This window comes from Pristis pectinata, chromosome 25, assembly GCF_009764475.1.
Source record: "Pristis pectinata isolate sPriPec2 chromosome 25, sPriPec2.1.pri, whole genome shotgun sequence".
Classification (NCBI taxonomy): Eukaryota; Metazoa; Chordata; class Chondrichthyes; order Rhinopristiformes; family Pristidae; genus Pristis; species Pristis pectinata.
The window spans coordinates 9,399,343-9,415,094 of record NC_067429.1 but is presented as its reverse complement, the minus strand read 5'-3'; the positions used below and the strand labels follow the sequence as shown (position 1 = coordinate 9,415,094).

General features: G+C 39.4%; 1 protein-coding gene across 12 annotated transcripts in view; it reads left to right on the top strand.

Moving 5' to 3' along the window:
• The window catches only part of raraa (retinoic acid receptor, alpha a), a 500,456-nt gene that overhangs the window by 439,299 nt on the left and 45,405 nt on the right, over positions 1-15,752 (top strand). The window lies entirely within an intron of this gene.

Below are 15,752 nucleotides of genomic sequence, written 5' to 3'. Positions count from 1 at the left end.
ACCAAAGCATTCATTGCAAAAAGTCGATGTGTGAGTGTGGGAAAGCAATAGACATAGAATAGATCAAGAATACTGTCCCTGGATCTAAGCAAAATGTGCTTAGCCTAATGAACATTGCAGTATATTAAAGATGCTTTGTAAATGTTTGTAGAAGAGGAGCTCAGTTAAACAGTAGAAATCAAAATCTACATAGAATTCATGAAACTTTGAGAAAGCTCATCCAGCATAATTTTTAGGAATGGAAACTTTAAGTCCTACACGCTGTTGGACTAACCCCATCCACCCAACTGTCAGTTCCTGCTTTCATTCATTTATACCATCAGCTTAAAGGGTCTTTGCAGTGATTTGGTTCATATTACCATCGGTGAAAAATGCTGACTGCCTTGACTTCTTGGTCCAAATTTCCTTATCTTTAACTGGTGCCTTGTGGCATTTAACATTTCAATATTGTGATTGATTTCTTTGTAATATATTTTCCTAATCTTGGAAATTTCACTTGGTTCCTCTTTCCCAAAGAAATTAAGAATTTTCAGTTGTTAAGATGAGTGGAATAGCTATGGCAGAAAAAGGTTGGAACAGCATAACATTTCTATGTCAGAAGAAGGCACTGCAGCTTTGCAATAGGTTTTAGTATTCTGCAATGGTAATTTATTCAAGTGTCTGTTCTGGTTATTACCATGGACCCGAAAGAAGAATAGCCAAAATAAAACCTGTGCCACCAAGAAGCAAGATGTAAAATTGCAGCCAATTAACTTGATGTGACATCTTAACTCACTGTAAAGAAATAAAGCTACAGTCTAATGAACTCCAGAGTAGCCTTTTGCATTGTAAGTGCTTTAGATTTTAATTTTCTACAAATCTACAAAATCTTGCAGTGATATTTTCTGAGAATACTCTTTGCATTTTTAGCAATATGTGTTCCAGTTCTCCCGCTTTTTTTTTCTCTATCCTTGATCTACTGGCAGTGATGTTGTGCTCAGCAGTTCCTTCTGCACGAGCCTGGACAGGGGGTGGGCCAAATTCTTTGATTACGGCAGGTATCAGAGACAAACCCTCCTGTCCTGACTCAACATCAGCCATTTCCTTTCCATTGGGAATCACAGCTTGCTTCCCCTCATACCTGCTACCCGCAGGCAGTGATTTCATTGTATGACTCGATTACTGTACATGTTCAGAGCTGGAATAGCACCTCACTGACTTAAATTGCAGTGATAATTCTAAATTAAGGCAATGTTACGGTATGAAAGCCAGGTGCCAGATACTGTGAGCATCATAACATCCAATCTATCTTCCAGCACCACTTTAATAAAAGCTCTTTTCTCCAGATTGAGTTTATGTCTAGTTTGTGCTGAATTATATGATCTGAGGCCAGGTGGTCCAGATGCAATTGTTGTCTTTGACATTCCTGAGTTAAGGAGGAGAACAATAATAATTGCTGCTACTCCCTATTCCCATCCTGGAACATTGTTGGGATGTGTGTAAATAAATGATTTACTTCTGCATCGATGCCTGAAACGCTTGAAACCTGAAACGCTTGAAGCCTGAAATGCTTGAAACCTGATACATGGAAGGATATTTTTGGGCAAGTACCCATGTTTGATACAGAAAAGTTGTAGTGATTGTGGGGAAAAAATAATGCGATTGGTAAATTGGTTTATTATTGTCACGTGCACCATGGTACAGTGAAAAGCTTATCTTGCATTCCGTTCATATAGATCAATTTATTACACACTGCTTGAAGTAGTACAAGGTAAAACAATAACAGAATTCAGAATAAAGTGTTACAGTTGCAGAGAAAGTGCAGTGCAGGTCGGCAGTTAAGTGCAAGGTCATAATGAGGTAGATTGTGGGGTCAAGTGTCCATTTTTTCCTACTAGGGGACCATTCAATAGTCTTCTAATGGCGGGATAGAAGCTGTCCTTGAGCCTGGTGGTACGTGCTTTCAGGCTTTTGTATCTTCTGCCTGATGGGAGAGGGGAGAAGAGAGAATTATGTTAAATCATGTTACAAAATATATTTGCATTCTGGCAGACATATTTATTGCTGTAGTGCTTGTATGGGTGGATAGTGTAGTGTAGATTTTTTTTAGTGTTTAGCAGTTTATTAAATAATTTTGGAGTTGGGTGTCTGAAGCTTTGAAAAGTGTTGCATTATGTGAAGGTCCAACCCCTGACTGTTCATGATTAGCTGGAAAAGGAGAATGGTTTCTTTCACAAAAGTTGGTGCTCTTAGGAAACAAACACATTTCTGTTTCACTGGCTCCTGCCTAGCTCCAGGCAGGTCAGAGAGCACTTGGATGTCAAGCCAGATGGTTTTTAGGAGGCTGTGTTTGGTAGCAGCAGCCCACATCACCAAGCAATGAAGCACTGCAAAGAGCAAATACACAACAGTAACTCTGTCCATTGGGCTTCCTTGATACAGCTGCAAGTGCTAAGCTCTGTAACATGAACCCGTTCATGCCATGGTGCGGCAATCACACAGTCCCCTCTTGTGACAGACTGACATTATCACCCTGTGAACTGGAATAGATCCTAACTTTTGGAGATTATGCATATTGGATTTCTTGGTCACTGGCAAACTAATAGTGCCAGTCATTCATTTGACTCCTACTTGCCTATAGACTTTCCAGGGGCTACAGCACTGTAAGTGCCTGTCACCCAGTCACTGTAAACAACAGCACCCTCTACAGAGACCCCTATGTGAATAGGTCAGGCAACTATATACTACACTTACCAATCATTAATGAGCAACATGAAGGCTGATCTGCAGTTCATCAGAACTTGCAACTCACTGGGATATGAAATTGAGCAAGATTGATCAAGATATAGAGATGAAAAAGAATTCATTTTTAATTTTGAAAAAAAGTTCCACTAATTAAAAAACTGAAGAAATAGGATTCTACAGATTAAAGTTTATTGTCAGTGGTGAAGTGGGAACTTATTTGCTGATAAAGTGACGTATAGCTGTTAAAAATTTATTAGGCAGTCCCGATCTACTTCTGGTGATCTTGGTAAGTTACTGCAATACCTTTCCCTTGCACGTAAGTCAATGATAAGGCACTTGGTAGGATAGTGGTATAGCACAGTTTATGGAGGAGTAAACCTCCTTGAACAGCAGTTCCCTGACTCGTCTGCTTAATCTTCCATGATGAGTTGCTGCCTAATTTACACACGTTTAGAAATTGTTGTCCTATCTCCCACCTTCCTTCCTCTTCGAAGTCCATCTCTTAAATGTGTGCCTGCCTTTCCTGCAATTCCATGGTTCAATCTCAAGAAATCAGGTGTGCCACAGTAATTAAATGGCCCTTATCAAAGTCACAAATACCACCCAAAGTAATTGTGAAGTGATAAACGAACCAGTCCTTTTTGATCCATCTACTGTTTTCATCCCAATTGACTGCACCATCCTCAGCACTTCTCCATTGTTGAGCTGTGTGGAATTGCCCTTGCCCTGTTCTCTTATTGGTTGTCTGTTAGCAAGAGAGTCAGTGGTTTCTTTTCCAACTCCAACATCATTACCATTGGCGTCTTCCTGGGCTTGTCTCTTTTCTGCTTCTAATCTAGTTTCTGCTTCCTGATGATACCATTAGAAATCACACCATCAATCCTACTTCCATGTTACAATGAAGGAGTGTATTATAGGGGTGGTATTTGAAAGTTAGAAGCGTGACTTGAAAATACAAAGAACTCCTTTTCTCTTCATTCACATTGTTCCATCATTGTCCCCCCACTTTGGTTCTTCAGGTAGATTTTTTAAATTCCTTGCACTATTGAGAAAAAGCAATGGAGTCCTCCTTATGTACTGTCCAATATTCATCCCTCAGTCACCATGACATAGTGATAGATATTTTTTCTTCCTTGCAGTTTGTAGGAACTTACTGTGTACAACTGCATTTCTGCATCACTATATTTCATTAGTAGTTCATTGGCTGCCTAGTCCTTGGGTTGTAAAAGGTGCTATTTAAATGCTGTCCTTAGGGTCTGCATGAAATTAATTTGGTCATTCTCAAATGAGATTCCAATGAAGATGGTAACACGACACTCATTTTATCAGTAATTATACTAAATCGCACTTAGAGTCCAGAGGAGGTCCAGAGCTCAAGCTTTCTAATTTCAGTGAAAGCCAACTTGAGTAACATTTGATAGGATGTCTCCTTTTTTTAATCAATTATTTGCTCGAAGTTTGAGAGGTCGAGGTTCATTCTGTGATGTATGTACCCAGCACAATGTAGTAACTTATGCATAGTGAAGTTCAACATCTATACATTACGATATTACACATTTACTGCAGACAACACAGGGCATGTTTCTATCCCACAATATATAGATAACTGGGGAAATAAAAATATATCATACATTCTTCACTCAGTGAAGAATGGTGTCCTCCAGTTGCAAATTGTTGGTCCAAAGTAAAAGGAGCTTCTTTTCTGTATCTAACCAGGAATCTGAAAACAGAAATATTCCAAAACTAACATCTTTAGACATGATTGACACAAAATTCTCACATAAGCTGGGGATCTTATTAACAAAGTCACCTTACCCTTCCTCTAATTCTGTTCTTAATGCATGTCCCATTGCTTTAAATCTTTCATGTTTCACCCAGTGTCATTGATCATTGCTGACATATTTGTATCTCAGCTGGGAGTGTCTGGTAGGGGGTGTTTCCTGAGAATGCCAAAGCAAATAACTGCTGCAGACACAAGCATTTTCAAGACAAAATGTAGACAGTCATTTGGGCGTGGTGGGCATGACTGAACAGGATTGTGTCTGGTGCTGGTTGGTGTAGGGTGTTAGAAGAATAGTATGAGTGAATTGAGTTGACTTAAGCAGTTACGATCTGCAGTTTTAATGAGTGAAGTGAAGTTAGCTTTATTCTGCAGAAAGTAAGCTACGTTTAACAATTTTAAATTAGCTGGTTTATTTTCTTAAGGAGAAAGTAAGCATGAGATTTGACTTACAACTCTCATCCTCTTATAAGTATGTGGGTTCCCATTCTGTACCTAACCATGCAGTTTCTCTCCAAGAAGTGACTGAGACCCAACTATCAACCAAAGCACTTGTATTCTTCATCTTAAATCCCACACAAAATGTTGTTTTCTTTTGAGAAAACAAAATCCTATTTCCACATTCATACTTGGATAATACCCTTACACGACTAAGTAATTTAAATCCTACTATTTAAGACATCTATCAACAATCAGTAATGGGACTTAGATGAAAAATCTGAAACGTGGGTGCTTGAAATGTCTATTCCTGGTTCTTAAAACCAGGCCTCGAAATAGATCTCCATCCTGTACTCAAAAGAGGAGATTATGGTACTGAAATTCTCCAGCATAACACAATGCTGTTGTGTGCTACTCAAAAGAATTCCATCAAAAACCCAACCTATGTATATCCCATAGAACTGCAGAGCTATCTGCGTGGATATTTTGAGCAATTCTGGGCCCCATATCTAAGGAAAGATATGCTGGCCCTGCAGAGGGTCCAGAGAAGGTTCACAAGAATGATCCCAGGAATGAAAGGCTTAGCCTATGAGGAGTGTTTGATGCCTCTGGGTCTGTTCTCAATGGAATTCAGAAAGATGAGGGGGAGGATCTCATTTGAAACCTACCAGATACTGAAAGGCCTGGTCGTGGAGAGGATACTTCCATTGGTAGGAGAGCCTAGGATCCAAGGATACAGCCTTGGAATAAAGAGACAACCCTTTAAAACTGAAATGAGGAAGAATTTCTTAAGCCAGAAGTTGGTGAATCTGTGGAATTGCTAGCTTCTTCCCTGGCCTTACCCACCAATTGCAATCCTGACTGCCACAACCAGCTGATTGCAATGCCCCCTTCCTCCTGAAGTCCTAATTTAAACTGCAAGCTCCTTATTTTTGCCTACCTTCCTTGCCTTGCCCTCCACTTATGACCCTCAATCCATGACCCACCTAACTTCTTGCGCCATGTGGAGAAGTGGAGGAAGGGTCTTTGTTTTTTTTTGTGTACATGGCTAATTCTGTTGCACACAATGGCTTGGATCATTCGTATGCATAACAGGAGATTTCTGGGTTTGTCCACATTGCAGAACTGGTGGGAATTTTCCCCCACCCTCCCCAATCCCAAACACCCCAGCAGTTTCCTGAGATGCAGAACAATTTCTAGGTTTATAGTTTCTTTAAAAAAAACATTAAAATTAGCACACAAACCATTAAAAATCAAGGCAAGCAGACTAAAGCAGTGAGTGACCCAAAAATATTGTCGTTAACAAATAATTCCACTGCTCAGTGGTATAAGATTCATTACACATGGAATGGCAGGCCTCTCTGAGCTTAATGTAAATGTTCATTTACATTAAGTTCATTTAACAGAGCTCATCTTATTAGATGTTAATTGAACTTGCCGCCACGATTAGAGTAAAATTTTTTTTAATGTGTTAACACTTGATTTTTATCCTGTGTATGAAGTATCATGGGGATACATATTCTAATGTTTTATCTTTATGTAGAGTGATCTGGTTGAAGGACCAAGGTCTGTAGGGCAGATAGCTCCAGTCAGACTGTGATTATTCATTGCCAATGAAAACAAAGGATCTATGTAGAAATGGGGAATAAGCTCAAGCAAAATTATAATGGAAGGAGGAAATAAACTAAATGGAAAAATAAAATATGGTAAAGAGAGTAACGAGAAGAAAGGTTTAAGAGGGGAAAGCAGCATATCCTAGCAAGAGTAATTCATGTATTATTTAAAAACACTTATATCTATATCCATTGCATGCTCCTCCTGCAGTATTGCGAATGGTTATTCAAATTTCTGCATTATCTATAACATCAAATTTTTACATATGGCAGTGAACTATAAAAATTCAAAGATACATTTCACCAAACAAAATATTTATTCTGTTGGAATTCTTAAAATATAGTTTAAGGATTTCTGCTTCTGACACAGAGCTGTGCATACTGGAAGCACATACCAGGAATCTGGGTGCAGAGGTCAGCACTCCCTGAGAGATTTTCCATCCATTAATTTTAACGGACAGAAAATCCTGCAAGGCATGTTGACCTCTGTCCCTGAATTCCCATTGTGCGTCCTCACTATACAAAGCTCTGTGCCAGGAGTGGAAATTCATAAGATTTACCCTTAAGGATTGCCACTGTGAGAAGTGCATGTACAATACATGCATTTATCAAGAGACCATACAATAAACTAGAATGAGAATGCGGGTCTATTATCTCTAATAATAATCTTAAGCAATGTGTCAAATATTACAGTCATTTGGCAGCTATCCTATAAAATCATTTTCAGGGTCTGCTTTGTTCTAATATTGCTATTAAAATTAAAAAAAAGGAAATACATTCTGCAGTGAATCTGTGGGGAGGATTGCATTATTCATCATGAAAGAGTGATCAGCAACTCTCATGACCTTCATTTTATAAAATAGCAAATGTGCCTGGATGTACCGTGCATATTGGGTAATTAAGCATTGTCTCCATTTCTGGGAAATCATTTATCACACATATTACACGCTCACATGGGTGAGTTAATAAACTTTCAGGTATTTAACGTGGTTATGTGGCATGTTAATTGCTTGAAAGATCTTTCATTGCTGATGTGCTATGATTGCCTGCATTTAGCTTCCTCAATCTACTAATAAACTTTCATTCTCAGAAAATAGATATTTTGAAAAATGTACTTGCACAATTTTGTAAGAAAGCAAAACAGGCTGTTTTTTTTTCTGGAAAGTTAATGCATGAGTTCTAACTCATTCACGTTCACACTTGCACATAATTGCTGTTACAACCAGCTTCAGGTACATGTTAGTAAGCTCCATTCCTGTGACCAGTGGAGGAGAACGTCGTTGTGGGAGTGCAGATTCTTTGGTTTATATATTTTCTAATACCGTATATGATCAATTTATAACATGCTTTTGACTTCCTGATATTCATTTTGTAGCACAATCAAAACTTTCTGTTTGTTCTTGTCACAGCCTCTGAATAAAGGGACGTCCCTTTAAAACTGAGATGAGGAGGAATTTCTTCAGCCAGAGGGTGGTGAATCTGTGGAATTCATTGCCACAGAGGGCTGTGGAGGTCAAGTCATTGGGTGTACTTAAGGCAGAGGACGATAGGTTCTTGATCTGTAAGGGGGTTAAGCATTACGGGAAAGAAGACAGGAGAATGGGGTTGAAAAAAATCAGCCATGATTGAATGGTGGACCAGACTCGATGGGCTGAATGGCCTAATTCTGCTCCTATACTTTATGGTCTTGTCAGTTCAAAGATATGTGGAATATCAAGTGGCAGACATGGTGACACAAGGATAGAACCGAGTGAATTCTCTTTGACTTGGTAATTTGATTCTTGGTAATTTTATTCTCCAATAATCCAGAGCATTCCTGGAACTGAGGGAAGCAGTTGTTCCCCTTCAGCTCTGGGTAACTCTAAACTGAATGGCCCAAAGACCAGAATGAACTTAAAGACAGGTAAGTCGGAGCGTACCAGTGTTTATTACTGATGAGCTGCACGGTTCGAAGCTGTGTAAGCTTCATTACTCCCTTGCAGACTTGAGCCATAAACATCAGCACTGAACCTGCATAAGTTGGTTCTGTTTTTATGGGCTTTTCTATAATTGAATCGATAAGTTGAGAAATTCAATGTATGTCAATTCCGAGTAACTTGCTTTGGAGTCTCTTAAGCAAGCTGATGGATTTCTGCTGGTGTCAGCCACTCGGTGATTAAGAAGAAAAATTCATTGGTAGCATATTCTGAGTTATTTGTTATCCTTGATTTATCTTTAGTCCACAATGTTATGACAACATCTTTGTCTGGAATTTGCAAGGAAAATGTGGGCTGTGAATGAGATAGCATTTATAAGCAGCCTGGGCAACACTCCCTCCAGGTGTTGTTAGACAACAAATGGTACTGGCACGGTCTGCTTCTGGGTGAAAGCTTCAACCTTTATTTGCCTTTAGAAAACGACATTTATTTAGCTAATTAGCCAGTCATTTGTTTGCATGCAGAAGATGACATTTATTTAACTAATTAGCCAGTCATTTGCACTGCGATAAAAGTTAAATTCTTCACTCTTTGATTGGCCCATTTAAGTTCTATCGAGTAAATATTAATTCAGGCAAAATTCTTGTCTGCCCCAGCTTTACAGGTAAATTGGTGCTGTTTTTTTTGGCACAAGTATTTCTGTTTTATGTTCTTCAGCTGGCTTGTAAACTGATCTCAAGCTGAAAGCAGAATGCATTAACTTCTGGTGAGATTATTTAACTGCCAGCATTTACTCGATACATACAGAACAGCAAATGACAAAAGCTGTAAGCTGTACACAGTCATAGACACTCATCTGATATCGTTAAAAACAAGACAAGGGTTTGAGTACGCATTTGAAGTAGTGCTATATGTAGTTAGCACATTTTGGGACATTAGCTCTTCAATATTATGTTTTTGTAAACATTTGAAATGTAAGGTATTTTTCATGATTGGTGTATGTTTTGCCATTTGCACTTGTCAGTTAAGATCAATTAAACCATGGTAAAGGATTACAGGGAATAGAAGTCCACAAAAGGAAAGGCATGACTGCATATATCATTCCCAGTGAGTTTTAGAGGAGCTATGTTATTCCTATTCCCCCCTTCTCAATTTACTACTGTTGGAGCTATTGGTTCTTGGTGAGTCTATTTGTATGGGAACAAGCTGCTCCCAGGCACTTCACTCCAATAAGTTTTTCTTCATGTGTGAACCTGGAAAATAAGCAACCGGAAGCTACAAGACCAAAAAGGACATCACTGTTGACCCCATTTCTTCCTGGCTCAAATATATACTTGTATGTGCATATTTTCCACCAGGGATCAGTGATAGAGATCAGAAGAGCAAACTGATTTGTTTTATCTCGCCTAAAGCCAGCAGTTCTGACACTGGTTGTATCTTCATCCAGCTGAGATGAGATAACTCATTGCAGCTGAGGAGTTAAACCTGGGACATTCTGGTCTGGATAACTCAATAGGGCATTCACTAATCAGAATTAATAGTTTATTGATGCTCAGGCTAAACCTAATTAGTTTTCTTCCAATAGAAGATACACTGATCCAATAGTTAATGCTTCCACTACCAGGTGTTGCCAAGATATGACCCAGTCGTGGGCCTCATAGTTTCTAGAGGTTCATATGAGGAATGTGAGTGCAACTTTCTTTAAGATATGCTTTTCCCACCAAAATCATGAACTTAATGTTGCAGGAATTGTGAATTTTTACCTCTGAAACTCACAGGCAAACTAAAGCAGGAAAGCAAGAAAAGACTGAGCAGTACTACTTTACACAAAAATATGTTGCTTAAAACTGCAAAAGGATAGTCAACCAAATGGCTATGTAGCAGAGCAAATAATGGACAAATCTTGATGACACGAGACTGCAGATGTTGGAATCTGGAGCAAAAAACACACTGCTGGAGGAACCCAGCAGATCTGGCATCATCTGTGGAAGGAAATGGACAGTCAACGATTCAGATGAAGGGTCTCAACCCAAAACGCCGACTGTCCATTTCTTCCACAGATGGTGCCTGACTCGCTGAGTTTCTCCAGCAGTTAGTCTTTTGCAATGGAAAAATCTTGATAATTTTAGACTAATACTGCTTGGCGTTTCTATCGTTACATCAGTGAAAGACTCATTTTGTTGTGTTGTTCCATCAACCAGCATGTTAGTGGGAATGGAGGAACTCATTAAATTTTTCAGCATTAATCTGTAAAAATGGTTTTGCAATTGATTTGCAGTGAAAATCTCTATTCAGTTAATCTATATATGTGATGTATAAAATATCAGTACTGGAAAGTAATTTATTAACATTTTGTGTAAGCCACCAGTGAGTACAGTAGCGCAGTGATAACTTACTGAGCCAGAGGCCAGGACCATTAATCCAGAGTTACATATTCGGTTCCCACCATGGAAGCCAGGATACATAAATGCAAGAAATTGAAGAAATCTGGTGTAAAATTCAAGCATTCATTGTGGTGATGAAGAAACTACTCAATTTTCATAAAAATCTATCCATTTTACCTGTGCGCTCCAGTGAAAGAAATGCTATTCTTTCTTACTCTGGCCTCTGTGAATCGAGACTCACCACTGTGTGACACAAGAGACTGCAGATGCTGGAATCTGGAGCAAAAAACAAACCACTGGAGGAATTCAGCAGGTCAGGCAGCATCTGTGGAGGAAAATGGATGGTCGACATTTTGGGTCTGTGTGGTTGTATTTTAATTGATTTCCTATGTTAGAGGCAGTTAAGAATTGACAATGAATGCTGGCACTGACTTCCCCATTAAATTAATAAATATTTAAAACTACCCTCTGAGGAAAATTAAATTTCAGCAACAGAACAAGGAAATTTATAAAACATTGTCCATGTAAATATCGAATGCTCAGAAAATTAGCTGTGGATGTATGCAGGCTCTACAGCTGGACTCTGTCTTCGTTCTGATCATAATGGATTTGACTATAAATAGACTATGCATAATACCAGCCTCTTACCAGCATAATACAGCCTCTTCACATCACACTTTTATTATTCCATTGATATAAATTTAATAAATAGTAGTATTGTCCAGCTGGTATATTGAGAAGACCAAAGCATCAATCTGTTCTTGGGAAACCACATATTGATCATTGATAACTATCAGCTATAATAAATGGAATATGATTAAAGAATTTACTTAACTTGACATGATGCTAGGGTTGATGAGGAAGTGGTATAACCGCACAAAGAGCAAGTGTCCCCTTTGATAGTCTATCCAGCTCTCTTCATACTCAATACAATATCAAGGCCACCACGGAACTGAAAGTTAAAAGACTGTTACTCTATTCAATCTCTTATGCGTGCTACAAAATGACTGGGAAGTTTTTGACAAAGACATCCTTGCAGCATGTAAGTGGCAGGATACAGCAAAGTACTGGAAAGCAATGTTAACATTAGTATTGAGGCTCTGGTAAAAAAAAATTGGCAAAATACTGTGGATGGTGGAAAATTGAAATAAAAACAAAATACTGGAAATACTCAGCAGGTCAAGGACTGTCTGTGGAGGGAGAAACAGCGTTAACTGTTCAGATCAATAAGTTTGCATCCAATCTGGAAAAAGTTGGAGATAAAACAAGCTATAAGATTCAGGAAAAGTGAGGAGGAAGGACAGGGTGCAAGGTAAATGTGACAAGATAGCAAAAGGGAAGATTGTCCAAGGCAAAAAGGGGTGACAATGGGACAGGAAATAAAAGATGAATCTGGAAGTGGTAAATTCACTATATGAAAATAGAACATACTGAAATCATCCAGTGAAAAGATGCATTACAGCCTCTTGATCTCCCAGCTTCCCTCTTTCCAATAGTTAGAGGGAATTTCTGCTCCTCCATACCAGATGTCAGAAAAGCCATCTGATAACTTGGAGACGGTAGAGGTTTCAAGAGGACCAGTTGTGTGGTAAACGTGTGTTTTCAGCTTGTATTTGGAAACTGATGCTGTATTTTCAGATGTTGTTGCTCAGGAGAATATGTGGATAAATAATAGAAAGGGATCAAGGAAAGATCCTTTGGGGGCACCAAAAGTCAAGATGCAAATGGAGGATGAGATTGGCTGGTGATTTTCCTGCTACCTCTGGAGAGATACACTGCCTCAGTAAAGCAGCCAGCATAATCAAAGACCCCACCCACCACAGACATTCTCTTTATTCCCCTCTCCCATCAGGCAGAAGATACAAAAGCCTGAAAGCACGTACCACCAGGCTCAAGGACAGCTTCTACTCCGCTGTTATAAGACTTTTGAATGGTTCCCTTGTACAATAAGATGGACTCTTGACCTCACAATCTACCTCATTATGACCTTGCACCTTATTGTCTATCTGCACTGCACTTTCTTTGTAATCATTAGACTCTGTTCCACATTCTGTTATTGTTTTACCTTGTACTACCTCAATGTACTGTGTAGTGAATTGATCTGTATGAATGGTATGCAAGACAAGTTTTTCACTGTACCTCGGTACATGTGACAATAATAAACCAATAACAATAATAATAAGTGGCTGGGTGCAGTCCCACTCAGTTGGACAGAAGTGGATAAGTGTTGGAGGACGGTAGTGAGACCACCAGACAGACAGACAGATCAGGAAGAATAAGAAGGGTTTTAGATGGAGACACAAGAGCCTGCAGATGCTGTAATCTGAAACAAAAACAAACTGCTGGAGGAACTCAGCAGGTCAGGCAGCATCCAAGAAGGGTTCGGTCACCTTTACATTTTCATTTTTGAAAATTCACTGAACTATGGGAGCAGAGACAGCGGCATTCAATTTAGTGTGAATGATGAAAAAGCTGAGAGACTTGTAATGGGAGAAAAAGACCATTCTAAATCCACCATAATCTGATGCTTCATTTGTGTGAACATACAAAATGCTAAAGTGTGTAAAAACATGAACTTCTTGGCAAATGATTGGATGAATTGGGTTCTGGAATTTAGACCACGAACACTATTAATTCTGTTGGATATTGGCCCTGCGTTGGAGCCCAGCACAGCTGGAAAAATATGAGGAGAAATTGTGATGTTTGGCTACCAATATACACAATAGTCACCTCCTCATTTCCTTTTTCAATATAAAACATTTTTGTTAGTGGACTTTGTCAACTGAAGTGTTTTTACAGTTCCCTGGTGAAATTAACTGATGCCTGTAAGCAGCTGCCTGTGAGAGCAGCACTTCATGAAAATTGGTTCAGCGGCAAGGCTTTGACTGCCTGACAACTCGGATGGCAAAGGAAATGCATAACATGGCTGCACAGGACAAGGGCCAAAGAGGGAAAGGTGCAGTGTGAATTCCTGCTCCCGATTGTTATTCTGTGATCATACTTCAGTTGGAAGGCACAATAAAGGCAAATGGCAACCTACCTGCTGGAGGAACTCAGCAGGTTGAGCAACATCTCTGGGGGGGTGGAGTGGGGGGGGTGGTGGTGGGAGGGGGCAGTGGGAAGGAAGAGTCAACGTTTTGGGTCTTGGTGCAGGGTCCCAACCTGAAAAATTCGACAATTCTTTTCCTCCCACAGATGCTGCTCAACCTGCTTGGTTCCTCCAGCAGATTGTTTGTTGCTCCACATTCCAGCATCTGCAGTCTCTTGTGTCTCCAGAATAAAGACAAGTTTGGACTTGACAATAATGTGTGTGTGCACAGTACTCTGTTGAAACTCATTTTGGCATTAACATAAAAGGGCTGCCCATTATTACTAAAGTATTGCAACAGTATCTCAATGGATGAGATCAGTGCAATACTGGAAGCGGACACAAAATATGCCCTGTGCCTGGGTTTGTTGAATGCATTAAGCAGTGGGCTTGCAAGGAAATTAAATGAGGTAGTTTAGCAACAAATTTCACAACATTTAAATGATTATGTTTTATCTAATTGAACAAATTGTGGTTTGAAATATGGCATTTTAATAACCCATCAGCACTGCGATTAAATGCACGTGTCGCTTTAGAGCTGATATTTGTTTTTTTTATTGCTGAGTATTTGCAATTGCTGACATAAATAATTCTAACTTTACATATAATCACTGATTGTTATTGCTTACTCCATTAAACATTAGTGACCTTTTTAGCCTGCACAGAATTACAATTGGGGTGTTGTTGTATCTCAGCACTTGGGAGGTAATTGTCTGTGAAAATGTTTGCTTTCCCTGTTAACACTTGCTGCTATGTATTTCTTTGGGTAAGGTCATCTCTTTGACCCAAAACCCTTAACACACCCTGCAAAATTTCCAATGTTCTTTCATGACAGACTGTTAACATAGGCACCAATGCCAGTTGTCCTTGATCAGTCTTAAATGGCTATCCCCTAACCCCTGGGCGCGCGCGCGTGCTCGCACTCTCTCTCTCTCACTCTCTCTCTCTCTCGCGCTCTCTTGCACTCTCTCTCTCTCTCTCTCTCTCACTCACACACAGGGAATCATTGCCTCTCAGAATCTTGTACATCTCAATGAGATCACCGTGCATTTTGCTAAACCCCTGTGACTTTGGGTCAGTCTTAATTGACCTTTGCACATAGAGCTACCAAACTGCTCTTGCACTGGAAGGCTTTTGGAATAGTGTTGATGAACACTGGTATGTTTTTCTGTGCACGTTACGTGCCCTTGAGGCCTGTGCAGAAATAAACATGTTTGCACTCATTACTATATGTGGTAGTGACATGAATAAATATGTGACCATATGCAACACTCATGATCTAAGTTGATGATTATTATACTTGCTAGTTGTAATTAGTTCTGAAATTGTTTGAACTTGCAACATGCCTCTTGCAGTTTTGACTAAGTAGCACTTTCATGTTAGTGCATAGATATATGTGCCACTGAGCACCTACACCATAATATTAGGGTCCGCAGTCCATTGGGGACTGATGTTATGTCCACTGCAGTTATACTACAGCTAATTTATATGTTCCAGGTGAGTCTGTATTTGGTACCAAGTAATGTATCCTGACAGGTTAGAATTATGGAACCAAAATTTCACTGCTTCAAATCAATGTTTGCTGAATTGGATAAAGCAAGTGGACACGAACAACATCAGGGGTACAATAGGTGCCCGCCTAACTATGGGGACACAAATAGAATGGATAGAATGTACTACTTCTTGCAGCTGTTAGGATGTCCTTTCTTCAGATATATTTTTTTGGTTTCCACTAGCTCCTTAGGTTCGAGGCATAGGGAACTTGGACCTTTCACAAAGCAGAGGGTTCTAAGTCGAATCCTAAGGCTA